At 47.8% G+C, this 25,932-nt stretch overlaps 1 protein-coding gene across 8 annotated transcripts in view; it reads left to right on the forward strand.

Annotated features, from left to right (window-relative positions):
* ABI1 (abl interactor 1) overlaps window positions 1-25,932 on the forward strand; it is an 816,248-nt gene that overhangs the window by 333,480 nt on the left and 456,836 nt on the right. The gene's annotated exons all lie outside the window — the stretch shown is intronic.

Consider the following 25,932-nt stretch of genomic DNA (forward strand, 5'->3'; position numbering starts at 1 on the left):
CATCAGAAGGCCAGGAGGTCCCAATCATTGCCAAACCATGGGCCAGCCTTGTCTTGTTTTTCCTCAACTCATCCACAATAAGTGAGCTGCTATTTAAACCTGTCTTTCAGGGCACTATTATGATGGTAACAACACACACTTATTGGCAGTCCCATTTTAGAGTTTGATTTTGTCATCGGCAGTTAAGACGGAAGGCTGTGACTGTTTTGGCAGATAACTGCAAAGCAACAAGAACACGTTTATGATCTGCTCTACATTTAACATGTATACCTAGGGCCCGACGTTTGTATTTTGTGTACTGGCAATAGCCACCATTGTTATTATCCTTTACTTTCTTTGAATGTATGGAACCTTATATTTGCTTGTTGTCAATTTGAAATCGTCCAAGCACTATGTTCAGCGTTAACATTGCACTCTCCGCAATAGTGTGAGCATCACCTCAGTGTTGCCTGGTTTGTGTAAACTATACTTGGGTAGATGTGATAGTTATGATATAAGTCATTTATAACACCCCTGTACACAAGTGTTTCTAGGCACGACAAGAAAAGGAGTGGGAAACAGGAGGACAAACAATGTTACCAGGCCCTGTGTCATTCAGATTGTGCAAGTGCTGGGAAGGTGGGAGAGAAGTGCTAAGCCGGGCGGGGGGGTGTGGGGGGGCTTTGTGAGGAGAAGTGCAGGTGACTCAAAGTGCTGACAGAGGTACTTGCCAGACAGGGCCAAAACACCCTTAGTGCGTCACTCACTAAACTGTAAGATTAAGAGATGCTTAAGGACACACAACCTTGCCCTTTCACAGTGCATGAGGGCGTGCTTTAAATGGTGATTGACGGTATAAAATGAAGTGTTCCTCCATCTGAAGTATCGGGGGAGGGAAAGGAAGGGAACCCCAGAAACCTTTAGAAACAAACAATGCAACATTAAATGACCATTACAATACCATGCCTTAATGCAGCGTAGTTAATATACATCCAGAGGGTGATTTAACCGCTGTGGACGGAGGTGTCTCTTACCAGTTATTTGCACAGTGTTATCTCCAACTCTTTGAAGGTCAGATGCTTCTCCAAGCAGAGAGTTGGGGGCAGATCGATCTCCTCGGCTGGGGCCTCCCTCTAGAACAGCCTCCCCGTCTCTCTCAAACTTGAGCAGAACCACCTCCGGTTCCGGAAGCAACTCAAGACCTTCCATTTAGCTCTCTCTCCCTTGCTGATGTCCCTGACTGCTCCGTACTATGGTCATGTGGCCACCTACTGAAGCTCCTGCATGACCAGTTGCCCTTGCACTGCCTCCGGGCTCCCCCAGCACTTACAGTTCTGTATCTCAACCCTGCAGTCCCTTGTCTCTGCATTTAGGAGCCACCCTCTGGCAAAACATATTGAATTGCCTACACTTCTTCATACCCACCCCCTTCCCTCACCAGCACTTCTCCTCCCCGCACATGCACGATCTGAATCACACAGGGCCTAGTAAGATGGTGGTTTTGTCCTCCTTATGTCCCCCCTCGTCTTGTCACGCCTAGAAGCACGTGTCTATAGGTGCGTTTATAATTGACTTATCATATGATATGTTCATGTTAAAGGTATTTGTACCGTGCACCGTCACCAATGGAGTTGGTCCCCAGGCGCTCGGGCGGATCTGCAAACAAGAAGGCGGGATGGGTTAGTCAGGTGAAGAAGGGAATAGGAAAGTGCGAAAGGTGGTGTGCTGTTGGCAGCTTCAGTTCGGTTTTCACTGTGCACTGAGCTTCGGTGTGACTATCAGATCGATGCGAGTCCTCGTGGGCTGTTGGTGCAATTTGTGTTAGTTTGTTGCAGTGTGGTGAAGGGCGTGCGGTTTGCTGAGCGAGAAGGTGGTTGTGTGGATTTGTGTGTGAGTTAAGTATGCAGAAATTTTAGCTTTGTGTTCTATGTATCCTGTTGTCCTATGGGTAGGCATATTCTTTCTCTTTTTCTTTACTGTCAGTCTAATTGCTAGGAGTGATGGCGTGGCAAGTTCCCAGCGGTGGTGTTTTTTTTATATTTTTTACATTTTTTTTATTGGTTTAATTAAACCTTTAAAAATGATACATCACAGTCACAAATCACATAAGGTCCCTATCCCTTCAATATCAAATCATCAGATGCTCATAATTATTTTTGTCCGCATCTAAACAATCTTTTAAGACTCGGAGGAACATCACCAATGCACACATCAGCGGTCTGTGTGAACGATCAAACAGAGCTTTCCACCATTCTTCTAAAGTTAGAGTTTGTTGTTTACTGATGATGGGCTCAAAGGTGGTTTTTCTGAGTTGGAGGAACGCGGGGCAGAGCATTGTCAAGTGTTTCAGCGTCTCTTTCGAGGCACCACAGAATCTGCATATTAGGGGCATCTCAGCAAATTGCGACCAAGTGCATAAGCGTTCCTTAGTTGGCATTATGTTGAGCCTGAAGTGCATGTAGAGAGCTCTCGAATGCTGATCCGGAAAACAAGTCAAATAAGTTTGCAGCTTGCCATAGGTTCTTGCTTCTCCAGGTACATCTCATCAATTTTGCTTTCATCCATAAATCACAGGTGTTAATCCAATCCGCTCGCCATAGTTTCTTCTTGGCCTGCTCTGGATTATCAGTAAGAATTTGTAAAGCAATGTCGTACTGCTTCAAGACATCAAGACAGAGTGCATTCCATTTTGAAAGAATCGTATACGTTTTGTCCAGATGCGGTTTATGTAGAATACGAATTTGGGGCGCTGAGACCAATAACATCGTTCTTCTATACAGGCTCAACAGATTCCATGATAGTCTGGCCTGCATAGAAATATAACCCAGATCATATCTTATGCAGGCGGTTGAAGAACTCTTCGGCAAATGCAGCACTTTTGTCCAGAAGATATTTTCAAGGGAGTTCCATAGTAAGCCTGAACATCCAAAAGTGTTTTCTCCGCCGTAAATAGGAGCTGGGATAGCTTTTTGTTGGAAAAAGGTGATAGTTGGCTTCAATGAAAATTTGCCACATTTTTTGTTTATCAGACTAGCTTGGCATGCCATCTGACAACATTTACTTTTCGCGACCTCGGCCCATGGTGCATCATTTCGACTGGCACTGAATTTCATGCCCAAATAGATGGTATTTTTCACAATCCTGACTTGTTCATTGACAAGATACCAATTGAATTTATTCCTATTCATTCTGGTACTTGTCAGTTTTTCAAGAATTAATATTTCACATTTCTGTTTGTTTATAATCAGCCTATTTGTTGTTAAATAGGTTTCAAGAATCGTGAGCTTCCGTTGGAGGCCTATAGGTGTGAGGTCAATTAAGATAAGGTCATCTGCGTATGCCAAATAGTTAATATATGTGTTATGTATTTTTGCCAGAAACACATTTGCACCACTAAAGATGTCAATAATGTCCCATATAAACACGTTGTAAAATTATCGCGGCCAAAGGGCATCCCTGTTTGACACCTTTAAAGGTGTTAATTGGAGCAGATAACGTGCCTTTTCTGTCAAGTCTGATCTTAATAGTGGTATTTGAGTGTAACTCCCGAATGGCAGCTAGCAGGCAGGGCGGACAATTCCATGCATGCAGTTTTTTCCACAGCAGTTCTCTATTTATGCTGTCGAAAGCATGTGAAAGATCAATTAGGGCTAAGTAAACTTTAGTGTTGGATCTGTGAGCTTCCACTTTCAATAGCTTGAGTAGTAACAGGTTCACACCACAGCCTACCCCTTTACAAAACCTGTTTGTCTAGGGTCCACGTGATTCGATTCTTTGGCCCAGTGAAATCATTTTTGTTGCAGAAGGGTTGCGTAGATTTTCCCCAGCACGTCAAACAAGGCACTCGGTCTATAGTTTTTAGGGTTATATCTGTCTCCTCTTTTGAAAATTGGAACGATCACGGTGCTCTTCCATGATTTCGGAGTGGTACAAGACTTGGATATTCTGTCAAATAATGTAACACAGAAGTCGGCCCATTGTTCAGGATGTCGCTTAATGGTGTAATTTGTGAGGCCGCCCGGGCCGGTGCTCGAGAAGCATTAGCGCCTTTGATCACTTGAAGAATGTCATCTCTTTCGAACACTATGCCCCAGTGAGACAATGTGGGCGCTTTCCATGCCTCGATTGCTTCATCCCTACAAAGGAGGTTATTATAGAGCGACGCCCATTCATTCTCTGCAACTGAATTTGACTGTTGTGCATCTTGTGTGGCTAAGCTGTTATTTATCAGCCTCCAAAAATCGGCAGTGTTTTTATTAGCCATTTTCAATAACATAAGTTCCGAGTCATTTTGGAGCATAATGATCTTGTGCGACTTTATCCAATTCTTGTAAGTTTGTCTAATTAGTCTTTTACATTCAAGAGTATTCTCACTCAGCGTTTTTTGAGCTTTTCTTAGATCATGTCGCATCAGTCTTTTCCGTTGTAATATTTCAAGATCAAATTTATGCTTTGGCTTGAAGTCCACGCATTTACAAATGTTTTTCTGTTCTTTGAATTGGGACAACAGGTGTTCATATTCGACAACTCTGAGTCGATTTAAACTCTGAGGTGATTGTGTTTACTTCCTCATCTTGAAGATGTAGACGAAGCCTAGACGCGTCAGTTCTGACGGCGTGTGGCCAAGACTCTTGAACACGTTGGGTCTGGTAGTTGAGTTTTATCTTCACCATATCATGGTCACTGTGAGACATTTTGATGACTTCAAGATGGATGGTCTTTGTGTGGATCGATTCTGATACAAATATGTAGTCCAATATTGAACTTTGACCAGTTCTGCACCAGGTCGCTTGGGGTGGGATGTCACCAGTTGTGTTACCATTCAGCATCGTTAAGCCACACAAGTCCATCTCAAGACACCATTGATTTGCTAGCTGGACTTGTCGAATGGTTAATTTCCTATTATCAATGGCACGATTTTGCAATCGTATACAGTCAATGTTCAGATCGCCACATATGATTAGCTCATCCGGATTTACTTTGTCAATCAAGTCATCAATCGTTGCTGAGACTTGATCAATAAATGTCGTGCCACCTGTTGCCAGATGGTTCCAGTATAGATTTATGATATAAAGAAAAGGAACCTGAAGCTTGTCTAAGAAAGTTGAGCTGACCACAGAAACCTGAATATATGGAGAAATATTCACCGATCTCTCAATCCTAAATCCGGAAGCTTTCTTCACTGCCAATAGCAGGCCCGCCATGGGTCTGCCCTTTGCCTGTTTTATGGCTGGAGTGATAGCAATCTCAAAGCCTTCAATACAAGGAACTTCGGATAACCACGTTTCTTGCAAGCATATTATGTCCAGATCTTCTATCTAAGCAGCTGAGAAAAGGTGCACAAAGCCTCTTGTGTTCCAGGAGCCCATTGTGCAATTCTTCACCCCACAATAGGTCTGGCATTACTTATCCTGATTTGAGTTTAGTGCTCCGGCTACCCAGGTCCAGTCGTTAGCTTGCATTTCTGAGTTGTCGACCAGCTCTGTTCCCTCACGTTCAGCACTTGATCTTTGAGCCCCTTGTATTGTTATCCTTATTAGATCTTCCAACTGTAAGTTTGCAGATGAGACTGAATTTTTACTGTCGGAGCTCAAATCTTCCGACGAAATGTGTGCATTAATTGGCTCTTTAACTGCTGCACTTTTTGCCCTTTCAGCTTCACATGCGTTCCGTGTGGCTCCAAACACAGAACGGTCTGCCACTTTAGCGATGTCAAATCCCAGTGACATCAACACTGGGCCAGCCTCCAACAGGGTTTCCACAATCAATTTGGATTGGACGTATAGAATCACAGCATCGTTTTTGTTTTCATTGAAAAATTCCACCACTTTCAAATCCTCTGATTCAATCGCCCTAAGTGTGGGCACAAGATGACATAGCCACAGTACAATGTGGCGGTTCAAGATTAGATCATCTGAGGATTCAATGCGTTCTAAAACTACTTCGTGCAATTGTGATTTTTGAGCAGCCAGATTAGCCTTTGTTCCTACAGTTGACTGGGACGTGATTCTTTTAGGTTCAGTTGAATTGGGTTGGCTGTACGTAGATGTTTGTGTAGTGTCAACTGGTTTACGTATATCTTGTAGAGCATTCCACCATGAGCCTTCACTCCCTTGTGCCTTTCTGATGTTGGAATCCTTCAGGTATTCGTTTATAACACCAGTGGCTTTATACTTCAACGAAGAGGTAGACAACTTCTTTCTTTTCTCATCAAGCGTCATGAACGTTGAGATTAGTTGGGGACGTTCATCTTGTGCTGTGGATGGATGATGTATAACTTGACATGCTCTTCTTGGTATATTAAATGGAGGTAGGCCCAGTATATCTCTTGGAATGGCCTTCTCAGGTTGATTCGCGGTTGCTGCTTCAATTTTATCGTCGGTGTTCTTGGGCTTGGATTGTTGCAATTCCACAGGATTTGCGCCTAAGTTGTCAGGAGATAGCCCATTATCAGCACTTACTCCCTTAATTCTTAGTTTGTTCAGGTACAGTAGTTTGTATCGATGATTCTTCAGTTGGATCAACAATATCAACATCCTCATAAGTTGACATATTCAACAGGTCCACAGAAGTGTCGCTGGCACTTTGGATGGCAGTTGGAGCTTCGACAGACACTGAAGGGCCAACCTTTACAGCCGTTTTCAATTTCTCACTTTTTCCGTTTACAACTGTTTTATTTAGTGTCACATTTACGGTTTTAATGTTAACTAACAATTTGTGTGAGTCAATTCCATGTTTTCTTCTCTTTAAAGGTTGATTTTTAGATTTTTTTCAGACTCACACTCAGCACTTGAGGTTTTGTCAATTGCTGGTCCTGAGTATTTGTTGGTTTTTTGAATATATCGTATAGATCAGGTATCTGATCATTGCCATCAATCATAGCGGGTGAATTAGATGTATTAGCGCTCTGAGGATTTAGGCAGGAGTCGGTTGTTGAGGCCATTTGAGGATCTTGCAAGGCCAAATTCCCTGCAGCTTGGCTCACTTTTAGGATTGTGCTGAATTGCGAAGGTTGCAGATTCTTAGTCAGCGGTATGTGAACTTTTCGATGACACAGAGGCTCTCACTTCTTTTTCAGCAACCATTAGCACACTGTCAGCTAGTTGTACCGTGGGTTCAGTTGACAGTGACTTATCTTGGATCAAAATCACTTCGTCTGTTGGCGAGCAAACAGGCTTAGTAATGTCTTTATTTACGACCTGTTTCAAGGGAAACTTCCCTGACTCCTCCAAATCTTTGTTTGGTGTGACTGCTGGCAAGGTCGTCTTAGCAGAATTGGCTCGGGTCTGCAGTGAAGAAGAAAGACAATCAACACCTATGCATTTAGCACACTAAAGATTTTCCTCTTTTTTTATTTATTTCTTTTTTTTTTTTGTTGAAAGATATTCAGTGCTTCTTTAGCTACTTAAGCTAACACTTTTTTGTCCAAGTTAGCATTTTTAGTAAACTCTGCCATTGTGTCCAAGGCCCAGTCAGTCTTCTTGGTCTCCGATGGAGGGCCTCCTTCTGGGTGCTACATGTGTTTTCAAAAGACATGAATTTAGTGTTCATAAAAGAGACCGCACTAGAAAGGTCTTTAATATTCTCATTAAGCTGTTCAGACATCTTAATGACAGGTGCCATTGAGATTGACATGGACGAAATTATGGTGGCTTGCAAGTCTTTTGAGTGTTGCGCTTTTCTTGTAGAGTCATCCTGCACAGTCTCATAGTGGATGCAACGTCTCTGATGGTAAGCCGGGCGTCTGATCTTTGGAAAAGGGCGTTCCACAATGGATGAGTCAGAAGATAACTATCATGACATAACGGCAGGTGCATTTCTATCATGCGTCATTTCTTCACTAAAAGAATTTGCTGAGTCCGTCGAATCTGAGTTCACCATTTTTACTTTTTTTTTCTGTGAGCATCTGATATTGGGAGAAATGCTCGAATCAACTCTCCTTCGTTTAAGGAAAGGCATTGCGTCAGTGATTTTCACTTGTTGGCACTTTTCCACAGTCAGATTTAGGGTTGCAGGCAATTCAATGGGTGACTCTAACACATCAGCAGTGATTTTATTAAAATTAGATGCAGTCCTTTCTTTGCTTAACCGTGTGAGATCAAACGGAACTTTATTTACCACATCCAGTGAGTGTCTTCTGTTTTCAATGCAAGGCACTTTGCAGTCTGTAACAACTAATGGCAGCTGTGTATGAGCAACACTTGGTGATTTGAGCACCCTTATTTCCAGCTGGTCATGCGAGGGGGGAAAACATTGTCCACATCCTCCTGACCCGTCACACCTCCTGTGCAGCTCTGTGGCAACGGTGCAAGATTTTCCACTGTGCTAAAAAAACAAGTGCGTGGGGATCCTGAATTAAAACCACTGTTCATACTCATACATACGTCTGAATCACTCACCATGAGTGAAACACCCCTTTCCTCCACACCGCTCGCATTGTTAGGAGAACCGTGCACACCGCAAATGTCAGCGCGTCTATTTAACGCATCCCAAACATGATCACGCAGGGGAGCAGCGTCACGGAACTCGAGTACAGGCGAGTTTGGAAGAGTCACCGACTCACTTCCAACAAAACCTGCAAGCAGTGCTGAATAAATACCATCAGCCGACGTCTGAATGGGCGTGCAATCCACATCGACAAACCCATTTGCTCGGGGAGGCTCGCACAAATTGTTGTCAACTGCAGCCACCGTATCAGTCAAAACAATGGCATCCTCTAGAGGCGCGCACGCCATAAAATCACTTGCTTGAATCAGCTGCAGTGTGGCGGACTCCGAAACGGTGCATTCAGAAACGCACTCTGATAAAGTTCTCTGGGACCCCAAAGAGGCGGCTTCAAGTTTCCACTGCGCACGTGCTTTCGAAAACGCCAGTTTGGAAGCGTCTCTCATTCCTCCACGAATCACGCCCGGGGTGCAGAAGGCGAGCCGGAAGGGAGAGCCGGCCACCTGGCACAAAGCACACAGGTACTCGGGGCAGCAGAGGAGGGAAGAGGGGGGAAGAAAGGAGGGGAGAGGGGGAAAAAAAGGAGGTGGGGAAGAGGGGGTGGAGAGCAAAAGGAAGGGATGAAAAAAGGGGAATGGGGGGGCGGAAACAGATAAAAGGAAAGGAAGTAAAGGAAAAAGGAGGATGAAAATGAACATTTCAGGTAGGAGGAAAGAGGGGCAAAGGGCTGTAATCCCTGTGTGAATTCAATCCAGGCAAGTCAGAGGAGGAGGAAGAGGTCACAACCGTACAGTACTCAAGTCCTTCCACGGAATTCCTCGGACTCCTCAGACTCTGCCAGACTCCGCGCCCGCTCCGCGGGGGGAAACCGTTTTTATTAGCAAAACACGCCAAGTTTGATAAGCATAGAAGAGTTGAGGCAAGGTATCCAGGAAAGCAGACTCCACTCCTTACACTCCTCAGACTCTGCCAGACTCCTTACCCTTCCATCCCGATCCCTCCGTGATCGTTCTTTGGTATGGTTCTAGCTCCTCTATCTTTCAATAGGTAAGTTGATATGCCGTAGATTAATATTCCCTAACTGTTGATTGGCGATAGCTTAAGGGATAGGGAGGATCGGTTTCCTCTCTCAGCATTGTTTCAGCTGTGTATATGCCCCCATAGGAATTCTTACTAGTTATTGGTTGAAGAGCCAAGATTTTAGGAGTTTTCTGAATAGGTGGTGATCTCTTGTCTTGCGTATGTTCTTTGGTAGCTCGTTCCAGGTTTTTGGGGGGAGGTGAGAGAAAGAGGATCCTCCAAAATGTCTTTTGTTGTATGCTTTTGCTTCCAAACGGATGTCGCTGCTGGATCTAAGTGACCTTTTTGGGTGATGTTCGTTTGTTTTTTTCTCTTAGGAACTCTGTGCCTTGGTCATGGATTGCTCTTTGCGTTATGCACATTGATTTGAGCTTGATTCGCTGTTTTGTTTGTAGCCAGTGTAGCGTTTTCAGCCTTGGTGTGATTTGTTCTCTTTGGGTTAATTTGAAGAGCAGTCTGGCCGCTGCATTTTGTATGCGTTGGAGTTTTTTAAGAAGTCGTTCTGGCATGCCTTGATATACGCTATAGTCTACTCTAGGTATGACGAGAGCGATGGCGGTGAGTTTTTTTTTTTTGGCAAATGACCCCAATGGTAGAATCCTTTTTTACTGCTTGCAGGAGAAAGAAGCATTTCTTGATTAGAGCGTTAACTTGTGGCTCTAGAGTAAGTTAGTTGTCCATCAAGACACCCAGGTTTTTTGCAATCGGCGATGGAGCTGGGGTTGTAACCAGTTCTGTTGGCCAGGGGATGTAGTGGTTGTCTCCTGTTTTTTTTTTTGGGATGATCATGGTTTCTGTTTTGCCTAGGTTGAGTTTGAGGTATTTCGAGTTCATCCAGTTGTATATTTCACAAAGGCAGTTCTCTAGTGTTTTCTTCTCGTGTGTCTTGTATTTTGTAGACTATTTTTGTGTCGTCAGCGTAGTTCTAACAGGTGAGGCCGTGTCTTTTAATAATCTTGATTAGTTGAGACAGGTAGATGTTGAATAATAGCGGGGAGAAGGATGATTCTTGTGGTACTCCGCATGAGGATTCTCTTGGGTTGGATTTGAAAGGTTTGATCCATATGGTTTCTATTCTGTTTGTTAGGAAGGATTTGATCCATAGTAAGGCGTGGTCAGTGATTCCAATTTCTTCCAGTCTCATGATGAGGATGTCGTGGTTAACTGTGTCGAATGCTGCTGAGAGGTCAAGCAGTATCAAGGCGGTACTATTGTCGGAGTCTGCGTTTGCCTTTAGATCATCCCATATTGAGAGAAGTGCGGTTTCCGTTCTTCTCATTGATCTAAAGCCTACTTGTGCCTGGTCCAATAGGCGGTGCTCTTCTATGAATTCTTGGGTTGTTCTGTGTTTTTCGCAGTTTAGCTGGGTACGGGATGTTGGAGATGGGTCTGTAATTGGAGAGGTCCTCTACGATTCCTGCGGTATCCTTGAGGAGCTGCCTGATGTATGCTGATTTGAAGTATTGTGACATTTTCCCTGTTGAGATTGAAATGTTGAAGACGTTCCTGTAGTATTCTATGGGTGTATTCTATGGGTGTTCCTTGTGAGAGGATTCATTTGTATATGACAGGTGGGCAGGGATCCGCGGGGGAACCTGTTTTGTTGCGTTGATTTGCCAGCTTGGAAGATGTCTCCACTGATAATTGGGGGAAGCCATCAAGTTAGTTTGTGCGTTCCTCGTAGGCGCGAGTGGGTTCCATATTGTGGTCGCATGGTCTGTTTTGGATGGTCTTGATTTAATTATTTTTTAAATGGTTTGTGAGGTAATTTCATAGTTTATTAGATGGTATTGGAGTGTTGTTGCAGCCAGGCGGGTTTTTTATTTCGTTTATGATTTAAGAGTTCTTTTTGGGTGTTTGTTGCTGTGACGATTCTGTTGTCCTAGTATTTCCTTTTTGTGATGGGGTAAAAGGTTTTTCTTTGGTGATCTCATCAATTGTTGTTGTGATCCAGTTGTGAAGTAGATCTTCGTCCATAGTTGTTGCTTGTGGTTTGCTGGTTTCCAGTAGTTCAGCTAAATTGGAGTTTTTGAAGGTTCTCCAGTTTCTTTTCATGATCATCAGTGGCTTGTCCCGTTGCTTGGTTATTGGAGTGGCCAGTGTGATTACAAAGGGAATGATGAGGTGGTCGCTCCAGAGGATCTGAATTGGTGGCGCTCTGTTAAGGAGTTTTTTGTTGGCAAAGATTGTATCTAGTGTATGTCCTTATGTGTGGGTTGCTCCTTTGACTAGTTGATGTACTTTCATTGTTGCTAGGTGGCTGGTTAGAGATTTGTGTGTGGTTGTGGTTTCTTCATCGAACCTGATGTTGAAGTCTGAGGATAATCAGGTGATTGTGTTGGATGGCTAGGTTGGTGATTGCTTCCGTGAAGGCGTCTACGAAGGTTGCATCGTAAGTTGGTGGTCTGTATATTGGTATGAATTTCAGTTTGTTCTGGTGTTTGTTGATAGGCGGAGGATTAGATATTCACATTTATCAATGTTTAATGGGTCTTCCAGTTTTATTTCCAGGCTTTCCTTGTGGATGATTCCAGTCCACCGCCTTTTTTGGTTTTCCTGTTTACTTGGAAGCACTTGAAGTTGGCAGGCAGTTGTTGAGTGATCTTGTAGTCCGTGCTCCAGAGAAGATTTTGAGGTGGGAGTATTGTACTCCCTATTTTTAAACTTTGGGAGTAAATGTGATTTTAAGAGAGTAAAAATGACTTTTCTTCTTTGCAAGAGAGTAAAATGTGACATCCAGCCGTCGTGTGCAAAAACTGTATGGAAATAAATACCAAGCAGAAACTTTCTGTTTTGTGACAGAATACACCTTTCATTATATCTCTAAGGTCTGGCCATTCTATCTCTCCTATATATATCTAAAGGTTGAAAATACAAAAACCTAGCCAATTACATAGTAAAGCAAGCAGGAATTGTATTTTGTGTTTTGAGGTTCGATAGCAGAATTGTCTTTTGCTGTTTAATGACAGTCCTCATTTCCTGGAGCTATTACTCCCCAATGTTATGCCAATGTTATGATACAACAGTGCAGAGAGGCAAGGACTCTATGCTAAATTCTATATCTAATCTCATGGTCAAATAGATATTTATATTGCGCTTTTTGCAAAGCACTGTAGATAGAACATATTTATCACAATTACCACCAAACCGAAGTCGGTACTACTTTATCGACCTTGAAATGATGAAAGGCTGAGTCGACCTTGCCGGGATTCTAACCGGCAACCTACAGATCACGCACAGATCGCAGCAACCAGTGCTCAACCGGCTGAGCTATCTTATTGGCCAACATCCTTCAGAGGTCGGTCAACTGAGTATCGACTGAGGTATAATAATCCGTGCCTATATGTTGGACGAACCATGTATGAAGCGCTACATAAGTTAAAAATCCATCTGGGTTATCACAGGGAAAGCTTTTGTTGAGTTTCTATTTCAATTGCAAATGTAACTTTTGTTTTTGAACATGCTTGCACTGGTTTTGATTGTAGTCTTGAAGAATTGAGAGGCTAGAACACCAGTGATTTGTGTAATGACAATCACTCACCGTTGAACAAAGACTCTGCTGCCACTGACCATTTATAGTAATGTACCCCATTGACTGCAAGGTTGAATAGATGTAAACTAGACCGTGCAGCCATCATTCTGCACACTGTTTTTATAATTGGTGTAAATTCAATTATTATAAGTGTACAAATTATTTGCCCCCGCATGATTAAGCACACAGCACAGGAACTCTGAAAAATACTATAGTGCAATACTGGTTTGCTGTCACTGGGGGGAAAAAAAGCATAATTTGTACAAAATATTAATTTGGCATTGCAACTTGGTTTTCTTAATTTTATAATCCTAAAATGCTAGGAAAATAAATATGCACGGTGCTTTTGTTTGTGCAACACAGCAGAAGCTGAATAGAAATATTCCATTCCTTTTTATCACAGTGTGCAGTTTTTTTTTTTTAAAAGGCTTCAGAGGAGTTGCAATTACATCCATGTAGGTAAAAATCAAAAGAAACCTTCTGGTTTCTGTCAAGTAACCAGACCTTTGCACTGCCCTCTGCTCTAAACTTCTGTGTAAATGTACACAGGAAAATAATAAAGCTGTCGTACTTACAAGATTTTCAGGTGTAAAAAGGCCCGATACCCACCTTGTCTGGAGGCCTGCTTGTGGTTGTCATCTACCCATGTTTCAGTTACGAAGAGGATGGCGATACTTCAGTCATATAGGTCGTATATTTTGGTGGCATGTTTGGACATTGACCTTGCGTTTATTAGAATGCAATGGATATTTTTGGTGTGGTTTTGTTTATTTGTTGTTCTGTTTTGATTTGTGGGTGTTCAATTGGGGTGCTTCTGTGTTTATTGCCGGTTGGTTGAGGTACCGTGGAGGCTGCCTTCATCATTGTGGTTTGATGTGGATTTCGATAGTGCCCTTCTGTTCTTGTGATATAGGGATTAAGGGGGTTGGTATCATCCCATTCTCTTTTTGGGTCCTCCCCTCTTCTTTTTCTTTTTTTGGTTGTTCAGGGGGGATTCTTTGCCTGTCTGGAGGTGTCGGTGAAGTATCGAGGTTCTATTACACTTGCATTGCTTGCTTATTTGAAGGAACTATTTCGTCTTCTAGAAAGGAACGATTAATTTAATATGGAAAAAAATTAATTATTTTGAGGATTGGCATTGTTTATTTTACTATATTTGTAATTTTTCTTTTCTATTGGATAATGGGGGATCATCCCCCTCGCATGAAATGTAAAACGTCTTTTGATTTATTGCATTGTTTCAAATGTAATGTAAATAATGTCCATATAGTGTAAGGTTTAGTTTGCTAAACCAATACTAATAAAAGAAAAAGTATTGAGGTTCTGCGGCTGTTGCGAGGTACGGTGTAAGGTATAAGGATTTTACTCTTGCGTCCCGTCCCCTTTCCTCCATACTGCATGGGCATCCCTTCCAAGGGACGGGAGATACCTTTTTCACCAGAAAAAACCTTCTTCCCCTTTAAATTTAGAGGTGCACAAGGGTGCGGCCCAGGGAACATGCGCTGCCATGACTTCGCCCTCTGGCGCAACACCTCAGTCCCCTTTTCCGTGTCGACGGGAACGGGCCGAATTCACCAGCCAGCGCTCCTGGGTTTGCATTTGGCCATGTAACTCCACGCGCGGATACTTCTGTCTTTTTTTTGTCTTTTTATCGTTCCGGTACTCGGTCCTCAGGCTTTACCCTCCTACCCGGCGCATGTTGACGTACACAGGTTTCAGCAGGTGTCCATCCTGCGGCGGGCTCTTCCCAACTTCAGACCCCCACGCCCTCTGGCTAAGTTGCCTTGTCCCAGACCACGGTTGGCAAGCCTGTACAGCGTGTGGTTCGCTGTCCTCGAAAGCGCTGAAGAACAGACTAGCTAGGAGGAGGGAGCTCTTCCAGAAGTCGCCTCCAGAGGACCTCAAGAACTTTGTTAAACATCGAGCCAAGCCCAAGGTAGGGCTCCTAGTCTCCATTGAACCCGCAAAGGAGACTCCTTCCCAAGGACTCTCCTGTGCGGGAGGGACCGGAAAGGTCCTTATACCAGCACGTGCTCCGAGGCTGCTGCAGCTACCGACCTTCGGGCCGAGGGATCCTTGGATCATCCCGGTGGTAGTGTTGAGGGAACAGAAGTTTCTCGTACCGGATTGTCATCCGAGGGGCTCTGCCCTTGTACCGGCAATCTGGCCGAGGGGCTATGCCCTAGTACCAGCAATACATCCGAGGGGGTGCCTAAACGCAGCTCTACCGACCCCCTGGTCGAGGGTGTCACACCTACCGGGCCTAGGCCGATGAGCAGGGTAGGCCTTGTGATCCACACGCAAGAGTTTTGAAGGAGACTGGGCCCAGCGAGCCGAGCAACACGTCTCAGGCACGTGGCAGGCAGCTTGACAAGATGGCCGCCGTGCCAGACGCACCCCTCCAATGACATTTCAGAAATTCAGCGAAGAACGAGTGTCAAGGGGGGACTGGCCTCAACCATGTATGTGGCTTACAGCCTATCCCTCTTATGAACAGGGCAGCTTAACACTGCGTCCATATGGGCAGGGTATGCAGCGGCTCCAGCTGCTCCCGTCTACCCTGTCAGTACCCCCTGCAACCTCTGCGGCCAGTGAAGAGGGGTTCTACGAGAGGTTCCTCGGCCTCATGAAGTCACCGTGGATGGGGGAAGTCCTCCCTACGATGCTAGCGGAACCACAAGCGCCTCTGCCTCCCCAGCCGATTCCTCAGGCGGCTCCATAACGGCCTCTGCCGCCTCCTCAGCCTCCTGCCGCGGTCCCTGTACCCCAGCCTCCGGCGCCAACTACTCTTCCACCTCTGCAGGGTCCTCCTGAACCACAGGATACAGATGAGGATCCCGATACACCATCCTCAGCCAGGGCCTTCCACAAACGTCTTGCAGGACTGGCGGAGTATCTGGGCCTACCCCAACCCGAGGTTGAGCAGCAGGCAGAGGGGGTTCTGGAGGAAGTACTCAAGCGAAGCCCCTCTGCCAAAACGGGGATTCCACTGCAAACCGATGTAGTCTCCCTGGCCAAGAAGGGTTGGCTCAAGCCCCACTAGGCTCAGCCTGTCAATCGACGCCTGGATGCCAAGTACAGGCAGATAGAGGGAGATATACTCTTGCTCTCGGCCCATCCTCAGCCACACTCCTCGGTGATCGCTGCAGCATTACTATACTCCAAGCCTCAGTCGTCCTCCGCCTCCTCCTCTGCGGCGCTTCTAGGCAAGGAGGAGAAAATCTTGGAGGCATACGGCAAGAAACTCTATTCCAACGCGTCCTTGCATCTTCGTCAGGCCAACGCAGACTGCTGGCGGCTGCTAACCAAAGGTTATGGCGGGAAATTGCAGACTTCCTCCCGGAACTCACTACGCAGAGCCAATCATGTTTTTTAGGTGGGGCTCGCTAAAGCCAAGCTGGTGGCGCAGGACCTCATGGAATCCACTGTGGCCCATATTGACACCTCTGGCCGTGCCATCTGTATCGTCACGGACATGAGAAGGACAGCCTGGCTCCGGGCGACGGAATTCAACCCTGACGTCCAAGAACGCATATTAGATCTACCGTTCGAGGGGGTCGGGGGGACCCTCTTCAACTCCACCACAGACGAGGAGCTAGACAAGAAGAAAAACAGCTAAAAAAAATGGCCAAATCTTTATCCATCTTGACGAAGACCACGCCCAAGTCGTACACCCAGTCACAGCAGCGCTCTGACAGGGGGCATACGTATGGAGCGTTCCGCAGCTTCCAGGAACAGAGATCCAGGCAGCCAGACCGCTCGCCATCTCGGAACCAGCCCAAACAAAAAGGAGGGGTGGGGGGGGGTGAAGTGAGTAAGGGCTTTTTCCAGTCCCCCCTCCTCTGCGACAGCCTCAGAGGGAAAGAAGGCATGACACGCCCCTTTGGGTCCACGTTTCTCCAGTGGGGGGGGCAGGCTTGCTCTCTACGCAAATTTCTGGTGCCAGAATTTCACGGATCCCTGGATCCTCTCTATAGTATCCACGGGGTACCGCCTCCCTATCCCAGACTCTCCTCCCTCCACTTTTGGCGGAGAACCGGTTGCTCGTAGAGAGCCAGGCAGTGGGGGAAGTCCCAGCCTCCCATCGAGGCTTGGGCTTTTACTCCAGGATTTTTGCCATTCAGAATAAGAACCAGGCGGGCCTGAGAGTTGTGCTTGACCTTTCCACCCTCAACCTCTCCTTACACCTGCAAAAATAAGATGGTTATGCCAGCTTTTATAGCAAGACATTGTGCAATGGAGACTGGAGGTGCTCCCTGGACCTGAAGGACGCGTACCTACACGTCTCGATTTGGCAGCCCCATCGTTCTTTCCTACGGTTCAGGATCATGGGCTACCTGCTCCAAGAAGGTATTTCCGTCGGAGGACAAGATCTCGGCCATCAAAAGGGCCACCCCCCACTTCCTCAGCAGAGTGTTGACCTTGGCATGGTAGTACTAACATCTCCTGGGTCTTTTGGCGGCGGTCCTATTAGCTGTTCCGCACACGAGATTGAGGAGGAGGATTCAGCTGCACTTCGCATTCTCCTGGAACCAACAGCGGGGATCTCAATCTGCGATGATCTACGTTCCTCCATCTCTCCACCCGATCTAACATGGTGGCCTAGGGACTGCAACCTATGGACGGGCAAGCCCTTTCGGCCGCCCACCCCTCAGGCCACCGTCAGCACAGATTCCTTGCTCGAGGGCTGGTGCGCCACCATGGACGATCTCTCACTCCACGGCACCTGGACTCGACAGGAGCAGGAATACCACATCAATTGGCTAGAGCTGAACGCCATCTGGCTAGCGCTCAGGGCATTCCTACCACTTCTCAGGGGCAAGGTTGTCCTCATCCAGACAGACAACTCGACCAGCATGTACTATGTCAACAAGCAGGGAGGCACCAGATCCGCTCCTCTGTGCAGACCAGCAATCAGCATGTGGGAGTGGGCCCTGCAAAACATATACCTCACGGCAGTCCACCTCCCGGGGGAATGCAACCTGGAAGCGGACAGGCTCAGCAGGCTGGGAGCGGACAATTACAAGTGGCAGCTAAACAACCTCCTTATTCAGGGGATCTTCAACAGGTGGGGTCATCCCCAGGTGGATCTCTTTGCCACCTTTTACAACAAGAAGTGCCCTCGGTTCGCCTCCTGGCAGGGATAGGGCCCGGCACCCTGAGTGACGCATTTCGGCTTCAGTGGAACGGCATGAAGACTTACGCCTTCCCGCCCACTCCACTGATTGACAGAGTAATTTGCAAAATCAAGGAGTCTCGCCAGCTCAACATCATTCTAAGAGCACCATGGTGGCTGGCCAGGCCAAGGTTTTCAGAGCTGCTCAGCCTCTCAAAGATGCCCCCGATTCACCTCCCCACAGGCCCAGCACATCTTCTGGCACAGCAGGGTGGCCGAGTCATCCACCCCGCGCTGCAGAAAGTAGCCCTCAGTGTGGTACCTGAGCAGGTATCGCTGCGGCACCTCAGCTTCTCACAGGCTAATCTGGAAATCGTACAGGGCGCAAGGCTCCCAGGGCCCAGTATAAAAGCTAATGGACCAGATTCTGCCACTGGGCATACTCCAAAGAAATCGATCCCCTGGCATGTACTTTGGACAACGCGATCTCCTTCTCGGCGCACCTTGCCCACTCTGGCGTGCCGGTTGACACGTGCCGTACATACCTCACAGCCATCAGAGTTTACAGGAATTCGGAAGAGGGGATCTTCTCCTCCTCCAATCCTATCGGCAAACATTTGACGGGGCTTGCCAGGCTGTGCCCGCCCGTCAAGAGGCCGCACCCGGTGTGGTACCTCAACATAGTCTTGGGCGCCCTGGCGCAGAAACCGTTCGAGCCAATGGTGTCGCGGACATCAGGCTGGTCACCATCAAGACGACCTTACTAGTCGGCCTCACCTCGGCTCGTAGAGTCTGCGAAATCCTGGCGCTGGTCGCCTCGGAAACATATGCAACCTTTCACAAGGACAAAGTAGTCCTGCGGACACACCCAGCATTTCTGCCCAACGTGCCGTCTGCTTTCCACCTTAACGAAGAAATGGTCCTTCCTACGTTTTTTGACGATCCCAAGGACAAAGCACAGAGTGCTGCCCTGCCTGGATGTCAGGTGTGCCCTGAAAGTTTACTTGACCGGGACCAAGGGCTTCCGCAAATCGGACGCCCTGTTCGTTACTTTTGGAGGCTCAAGACATGGCTATCAGGCCTCCAAGGCTTCCATAGCCCGCTGGATGGTCTCGGCCATCAAAGGGGCGTACGAGGGCCAGCACAAGCCGCTTCCAGACAACATCCACGCCCACGCAGTCGGGGCTAAGGCAAAGGCCATCGCATTCCAGCGCCAGGTCCCCTGGCAAGTCCTAAGCAGGGCGGCCACTTGGGCCACTCCCTCGGCTTTCTGCAAGCATTACTGTTTGCATGCCGGCTCTAGATCTGATGCGGCTTTCAGACAGGCGGTTCTCAGGAACCTATTTTCTTAAGGAGGGTCTCCTCTCCACCCTGGGGCTACATTTAGTTGTAATCGCCCATGAAGTAGGGAGGAAATGAGTGACGGGACGTAAGAGTACTCACCGTAGTGACTAACGTACTCTTAGTCCCCTTTCCTCCAAACGTCCCACCAACCTCCCCCCTAACAATACTGGCGTCATTAGGCAATGTTAAGTCTGTTGTTGACGCGTCAATGGGGTCTGAGGTGTGACGCCGAAGGGTGGAGTCAGGGCAGCGCATGCTCCCAGGGCCGCACCCCTGCGCCTCTAAATTTAAAGGGGAAGGTTTTTTCTGGTGAAAAAGGTTGTCTCTCGTCCCTTGGAAGGGACGCACGTGTAGTATGGAGGAAAGGGCACTAACGTTAGTCACTACAATGAGTAACTTATAATATCTCTTAAAATGTTTGTTCTGTTGATTGTACCTTTTGGCGGGGTGTGTTCTGTATTGAAGGCGGTTTCTACTGGAGGTGGTTGAATTTGTGTATCCGATTAGTTGTTCCATGTTCCTGCTCTTTGTCGGCGTCCAATTCTGTGTCTGGGCATTTTGGGTCCTCAGTGGTAGGAGTTGGTCTGGGTATTGAGTTTACAAGGGCAGTTGCCCACGTGTCGTGCCTTGTGCTGGGATAGTGTTGAGTTTGATCATCTTAGTTGCGATGCCTGGATGCTCTCCGAGTGTGTCTGTTCTGTCAGTTCGGTTAGGGTGTTCCTCTTTCTATGAGAGGACTGTCCAAGGTATTAAGGGGGTACTATGCGTTGGACGTATGGCGCGGCTGGTTATGGGGGAGGGCTATGGGGTGCTGGTTAACTGGGGTATTGATTTTGGATATAATTACTAGCTTGAAGTGGCTGCTGGGTGTTTTTGGGTGTCGGGGCGGGGAGGGGGTTTGATGGGGTGGGGGGACTTGGACTCATGGTACTGATAGAATACAGCAGCTGTCCACAATCAATTGGTTGGACGGACCACCTAGTGTCAGGGTTGGATTATCTCCCCTGCTCCTCACTACATATCTTAAACTTATAAAGTACTAACCATTAAAAAAAAGGAGTGCACCTAGATTCTCCGAAAATTGGGTACTGATGGAATACCCAGCGGTTTAAGATGACAAGATAGTGGGGAGCCTATATTTCACAGGTGTTTTACAATGAGATAGTAATCTTAGATTTAGGATATCAGAGGGTGGAGGAGGGATCTAGGTTTCGGTGAAGCCAAGCAATAACCACCTCGATTCCGGACACCTAGACGACATGAGAGAGGCCTAGGCTTCACACAATGGCAGGAAGTGATCAAGCACCAAGATTTGGGAAACCTAGATAACGGGAGAGAAGCCTATGTTTCACAGAGAGGCAAGCAGCAGTTAAACCATCTACATTTCAGGCACTTGATAAACGGGTGAGAGGTCTATATATCGTATCATTTACTAAAATATTGATGCTGAAAGATGCGTTTTGATAGTTTAGCACTAAATAATTGTTTGAAAATGGAATAAGGATGTATCTGAAAACTGTGAATTTTGTGGTATCTGGAAAGGGGATGCCATTCATTTTTTATTTCTATGCCCACATTATAGCTCCTTTAGAAAGTTTGATCCTAAACCCATTTTTCATAAGCATGATATAAGATCTACAAATGATACACTTAATCACTTAAAACAGTGCAAAATGAGTATGAATTGATTATTTCTTGAAAAAGCCTGCTATATGTGAATAAAATCTTTGAAAGTTCAATACGGCATAGACACTTTGATGAAATATTTTACAAAAACTTAATTTAATATAAGAATTAACTATTTTTGTTATTTAAATACTTAATTATTTTTTATAACCCGCCTAATACCTGAGCTCAGGTACTAAGCGCGGATCCGGTTTACCTCTGTCGCTCTGCTTGGTCTTGCTTGCAAGACCAGCGTGTTGCCCCTGCGCTATCCTCCGTTCACCGATGTTGCAATAGATGTTGCAATATTTTTTAAACGTGCGTGTTTTGTGAAGTAATGACATTTTAGATCTTGTTTCTATTAATTGAATAATGTTATGGATCATCTTGTCTTTGGTTATTTAGCGCATTGTATGTTTTTTACCTCGACTTTTATGGCTTTTAGCCAACATAAAACGATTGATTGATATTTCAACAGGTATTGATAGCCCCTTGGTGAAAGATCAGGATCGCAGAGCTCCTCGCCGTGGCTTTGCTGCAGAGAAGTAGTAGGATGGTCCCACTTATAACTTGCTCTTTCAAAGACTTGAGGTTACGTAGTAGGCTCTCGCACACCCTAAGAGCCTTTACTCCCACATAATACACATACACTTGTGAATCTACATGTTCACATGCTTTGTGTAGGCCGCCATCTAGTGGTTGGTGCTGAGTTTTACATCTAATCTTTTTTCGAACTCTGTATAGATATATGTAAGATTTGTTTGGGGGGGTTGGGGAGTGGGACCAGAATTGGCCTCGGCCCTCCCTCAAATCCTCCCACCCCTTCACTGCAAAATAAATTGGTGGGAATATTGACTGGAAAGGGACTGCAACAGGGTGAAACATGCCCGGCTTTGGAGCACTCTGTGGGCTGCTCACTCTACTCCTTCCTTCCTGCACGTAGGTTGATTCACTAAGACGATGGGGGAGAGCTTGGTTCCTGCTACCTTTTGTAGACTACAGCTACCAGAAGTCTCTGCTGTAAATAGTGGTATTTACCGTAGGAACCTGGACCCTGTTGATTGTAAGAGCCAATGAAACATTTTGACTAGAAGACCTCTGGCTGTTGAAGTGAGTAGGGATACAGTCCCCCACCTGCTTGCCACATGAAATCGGTTTAGCCGTCCTCTTACAAATGCTCTAGCCAGCTTCCAAAATCCCCACATGTCAGTGTTGTGGACTCCACAACACTGACATAGTAATGGAGCAGTCATTCCATGCAATAGTCAGAAAATGTACTGTTATGTTCATTTCTATTAATGAGATATCTGTAGTTGCATAATCATGAAAATGTTCCTCTACTAGCACGCTACGTAATACATTCTTTACCTGTAGCTGCAGTAGCCCTGTTTGATTTACTTGACCATTTCTCTTTATCATGTAGCATATTGCATTATTTGACTGGCTTTGTGATAGATCTATTCCTCCTTTCGAGTAACACCAACAGCACTAAATACTTCCTGCTAATGAGTTGGCCTCGCGTTTAAAGGCTAAATCATTGTTGAACAAGGAATTTAAGAGGTGACCCTGCTGCGGTCCAGCAAAGATGGCCAACATCAAGGCACACCCTGTCTCCAGATGTAACGGGCATGCTGTAAAGGTTAGACTGCTTTGCCGGCATGCTCTATCACATGCCGGCAATGCTGCAGCCATCTTGCAGCCTACATTCCAACTTCGAGTGTTCGCTGCAGATTAATACTGATGTAGGGGCTTCCGAGCTTCTCGGCTGGCACATTACCCGACCATACCTGAAAACACTTATTCTCCAGCATGGGGTCTGGCATGGATTCACATGCTCATGAATATTCCCCGTCGTCAGGCTGGGAATCCTCGGTAAAGAAAAAACCAGTATCAGTTTCGTTTCTGATCTGTCTTTCGTAGTAACAACCAATCACTGGTCTCTGCGTCATACTGACCACAGCCAATGACTGCCCTCTACCTAAGCACCGCCTCTGGCAGCCATCTTCAGATTTTTACCGCACGTTCATGTGTTGGGATCCTCGTGCTATTGCTCTCGAGCGTTAGTGCTATTTTTCGCGCTTTTTTCACAAAAAACTTTGATTCTTTCGGTCAAAAGAGCCTCAAGCTCCACCGATCCTACATCCGATCAACGGGGACCCGTGTCGGATTCGTCTGTGCCCCTCAAGGGTGAAGATTTCGTCGAGCTACACTTCGGAGGACTCCGGAAGCTTCTCAGGCCCGGTCTCGGAGATGGCCCAGGAGAAGGGAAGCTCGACGCCCGGAAAGCTGTTCAGGGTCTGCCCTGGATGCCAGCTGCAGAACGTCTTTAAGGAGGACGAACACTCTTTCTGCCTTTACTGCCTTCATGAGGACAAGACGCACGTGGAGAAGGACTGTGCGTTTTGCGGCAACATGTCGGAACGGACCATGAAGGACCGCCATCAACGTCTCGCCAACTGGCTGGAGGGTAAGAGCCCGTCTGGCGAGAAGAAGAAGAAATCCGAGCGGTCTTCTAAGACCTTTGAGGGCGCCCCGGCGACGGGGGCCCAACATAAGGCTAAGCACCGCGAATCCGCTGGCACCGGGAGCGCCGAACGGTCGGGCTCTACGGGCGCCAGGCAGGGCGCACCCTCCCCGGCACCATCAACCACGAGCCAACGCTCTGGGTCGGGTAAGAGGAAGGCCGAGCACCCGGCGAAGCTCCTGGAGAGGCCCCGGTCGAGCTCTAAGGCAGAGGAGGAGCGTGGCAGTGCCCCCTCCCTCAAGGATAAGGCGGTGAGCGCACCTAAGGTGGTGAAGGCCTTGATCCATCCGACCAAGCCCTCTATCGAAACGGTCGCGGCGGCCCTGGCTCAGCCTGTGGAGGCTGCACCAGTGGTGGCGACCTCGGGGCCCAGAATCTCCCTGCCTCCTCGGAGGGAGTCTTCTTTTGTGCCCATCGATAGGACCCCCGTGAAACCCTCCGTGGGGAAGAAGGGGGGGCAGGGCGTCGTCGTAGATTCGGCCTGAACCTCAGAAGAGGAGCTGATCGAGGTCTTAAGCCACGGCCTAGGCGTGGAAGAAGGCCAGCCCGTCGGAATGGACCCCGACGCAGGTGACGACGACGACATCGTCGAGGATACCGACGGGGCCCGCTGCTCGCCCGTCGGACTCCCCTCTGCCAGCGCCGCAAGACAACTCGGCGGCCATTTTGTTGGCCATACAGTCCTTATGCTCCGAGATAAGGACGAGGCTACCGTTACCGACGGAGGAACCTCTCCCGTCGGGGGATCCAGAACCGGGACCTTCTGGTGTTCCCCCTACCAAGAAAAGAAGGATCCATCCACCACCTCCTTTTCAACCGTCGCGCCCCGTCCAGCCCTCCTCCCCGTCCACCCGAGGGGATGATACGGGGACTGACACGGCAGCGACGGGTACGGACGACGAGGCATACGACGAGGATTTTCCGTCGTCGCCTCCCGCCAGGGCTTCTCCGCCCGACGAGATCGGATCTTTCCACTCCATGATCTCCAGGGCTTCCGAGCTTTTCCAACTCTGCCCTGAGGAGAAGAAAAAGAAAGGCTTCCTTTATCAGCGGCGCGAGGCCAAGAGGAAGACTGTCCTCGCAGTGCCTCTGTTGGACGACATTTGGGATGAGGGCCTTTCCCTCCTCAAGAACCCTTCCACGACGCCAGCTAGAAGAGACCGGTACGAGAAAAAGTACCGGGTCCCGGACACGGCCCCCCTGTGCCTCCGGGCGCAGCCTACCCCGGATTCCGTCGTCTCCGCGGCAGCCAGGAAGAAAGCGGGGGGGGGGTGCGGCCTCCACATCGACTTCCCCGCCGGACGGCGAGGGAAGGAAATTGGATGCTATGGGACGTAGAGTCATCTCGTCGGCAGCGACGACGATTAAAGCGGCCAACGCCTTGGCTATCGTGGCTCGCTACGACAGGGAGCTCTGGTACAAGATAGCTCCCCTGCTGGATTTTCTGCCGGACAAGAGGGCGGAGGCCCTGGAGATCCTGCAGGAAGGTGAGGTGGCCTCGGACCACGCCATCACCGTGGCGACGGACATCGCCGACACTGGGTTCCGCCAGCTGGGCAACGGCGTTTGCCTTCGACGTCGTGGATGGCTCAAAGCTACGGACTTCCGGCAGGACGTCCAGACCAGAGTCCTGGACATGCCCTTCGACGGGAACAATCTGTTTGGGAAGACAGTGGACGATTCCCTTCAGGCCATCAAGGCGGATACTGAGACGGCCCGGGCCCTTGGAGTTCTGCAGCAACGACGGACGCCCTTTCGGAGCAGCGGAGGCAAGGGCGCCTCCAAGGGTTCCGGCGGCGGTTTCGCTTCCTACCGTCAAGCGGCCCGCTCGTCGTGGCAAGAGGCCTACAGAGGACGAGGCAAGTCTAGCGGACCCCGCCGTCGTCGCCAAGGAGGTCAAGGCGGCAAGGCCGCGTCCAAGCAGGATTGAACCGGCCGTGGGGTCGGGCCCCCACCGAAGCACCCCGGTGGGAGGCCGGCTGGCGGGCTTCGTCAGCGTGTGGGAGTCCATCTCCACCGACCGTTGGGTGCTGGACGCCCTGGCCCGGATCCACGCGCTCGAGTTTCAAAGAAGGTGCCCGCGCGTCCCCCCCGTGGCCAGGAAAGAACTTCACGCCCCTCAACTTCTCCTGGAGGTAAAGGCGATGCTCAGGAAGGGCGCCATCGAACTCGTCCCAAAGGGGCTTCGGGGCTCCGGAGTCTACTCGAGATACTTCCTCGTGAAGAAGAAGACGGGAGGATGGCGCC

This window comes from Ambystoma mexicanum, chromosome 2q (assembly GCF_040938575.1).
Source record: "Ambystoma mexicanum isolate Mex_15411 chromosome 2q, UKY_AmexF1_1, whole genome shotgun sequence".
Taxonomy (NCBI): domain Eukaryota; kingdom Metazoa; phylum Chordata; class Amphibia; order Caudata; family Ambystomatidae; genus Ambystoma; species Ambystoma mexicanum.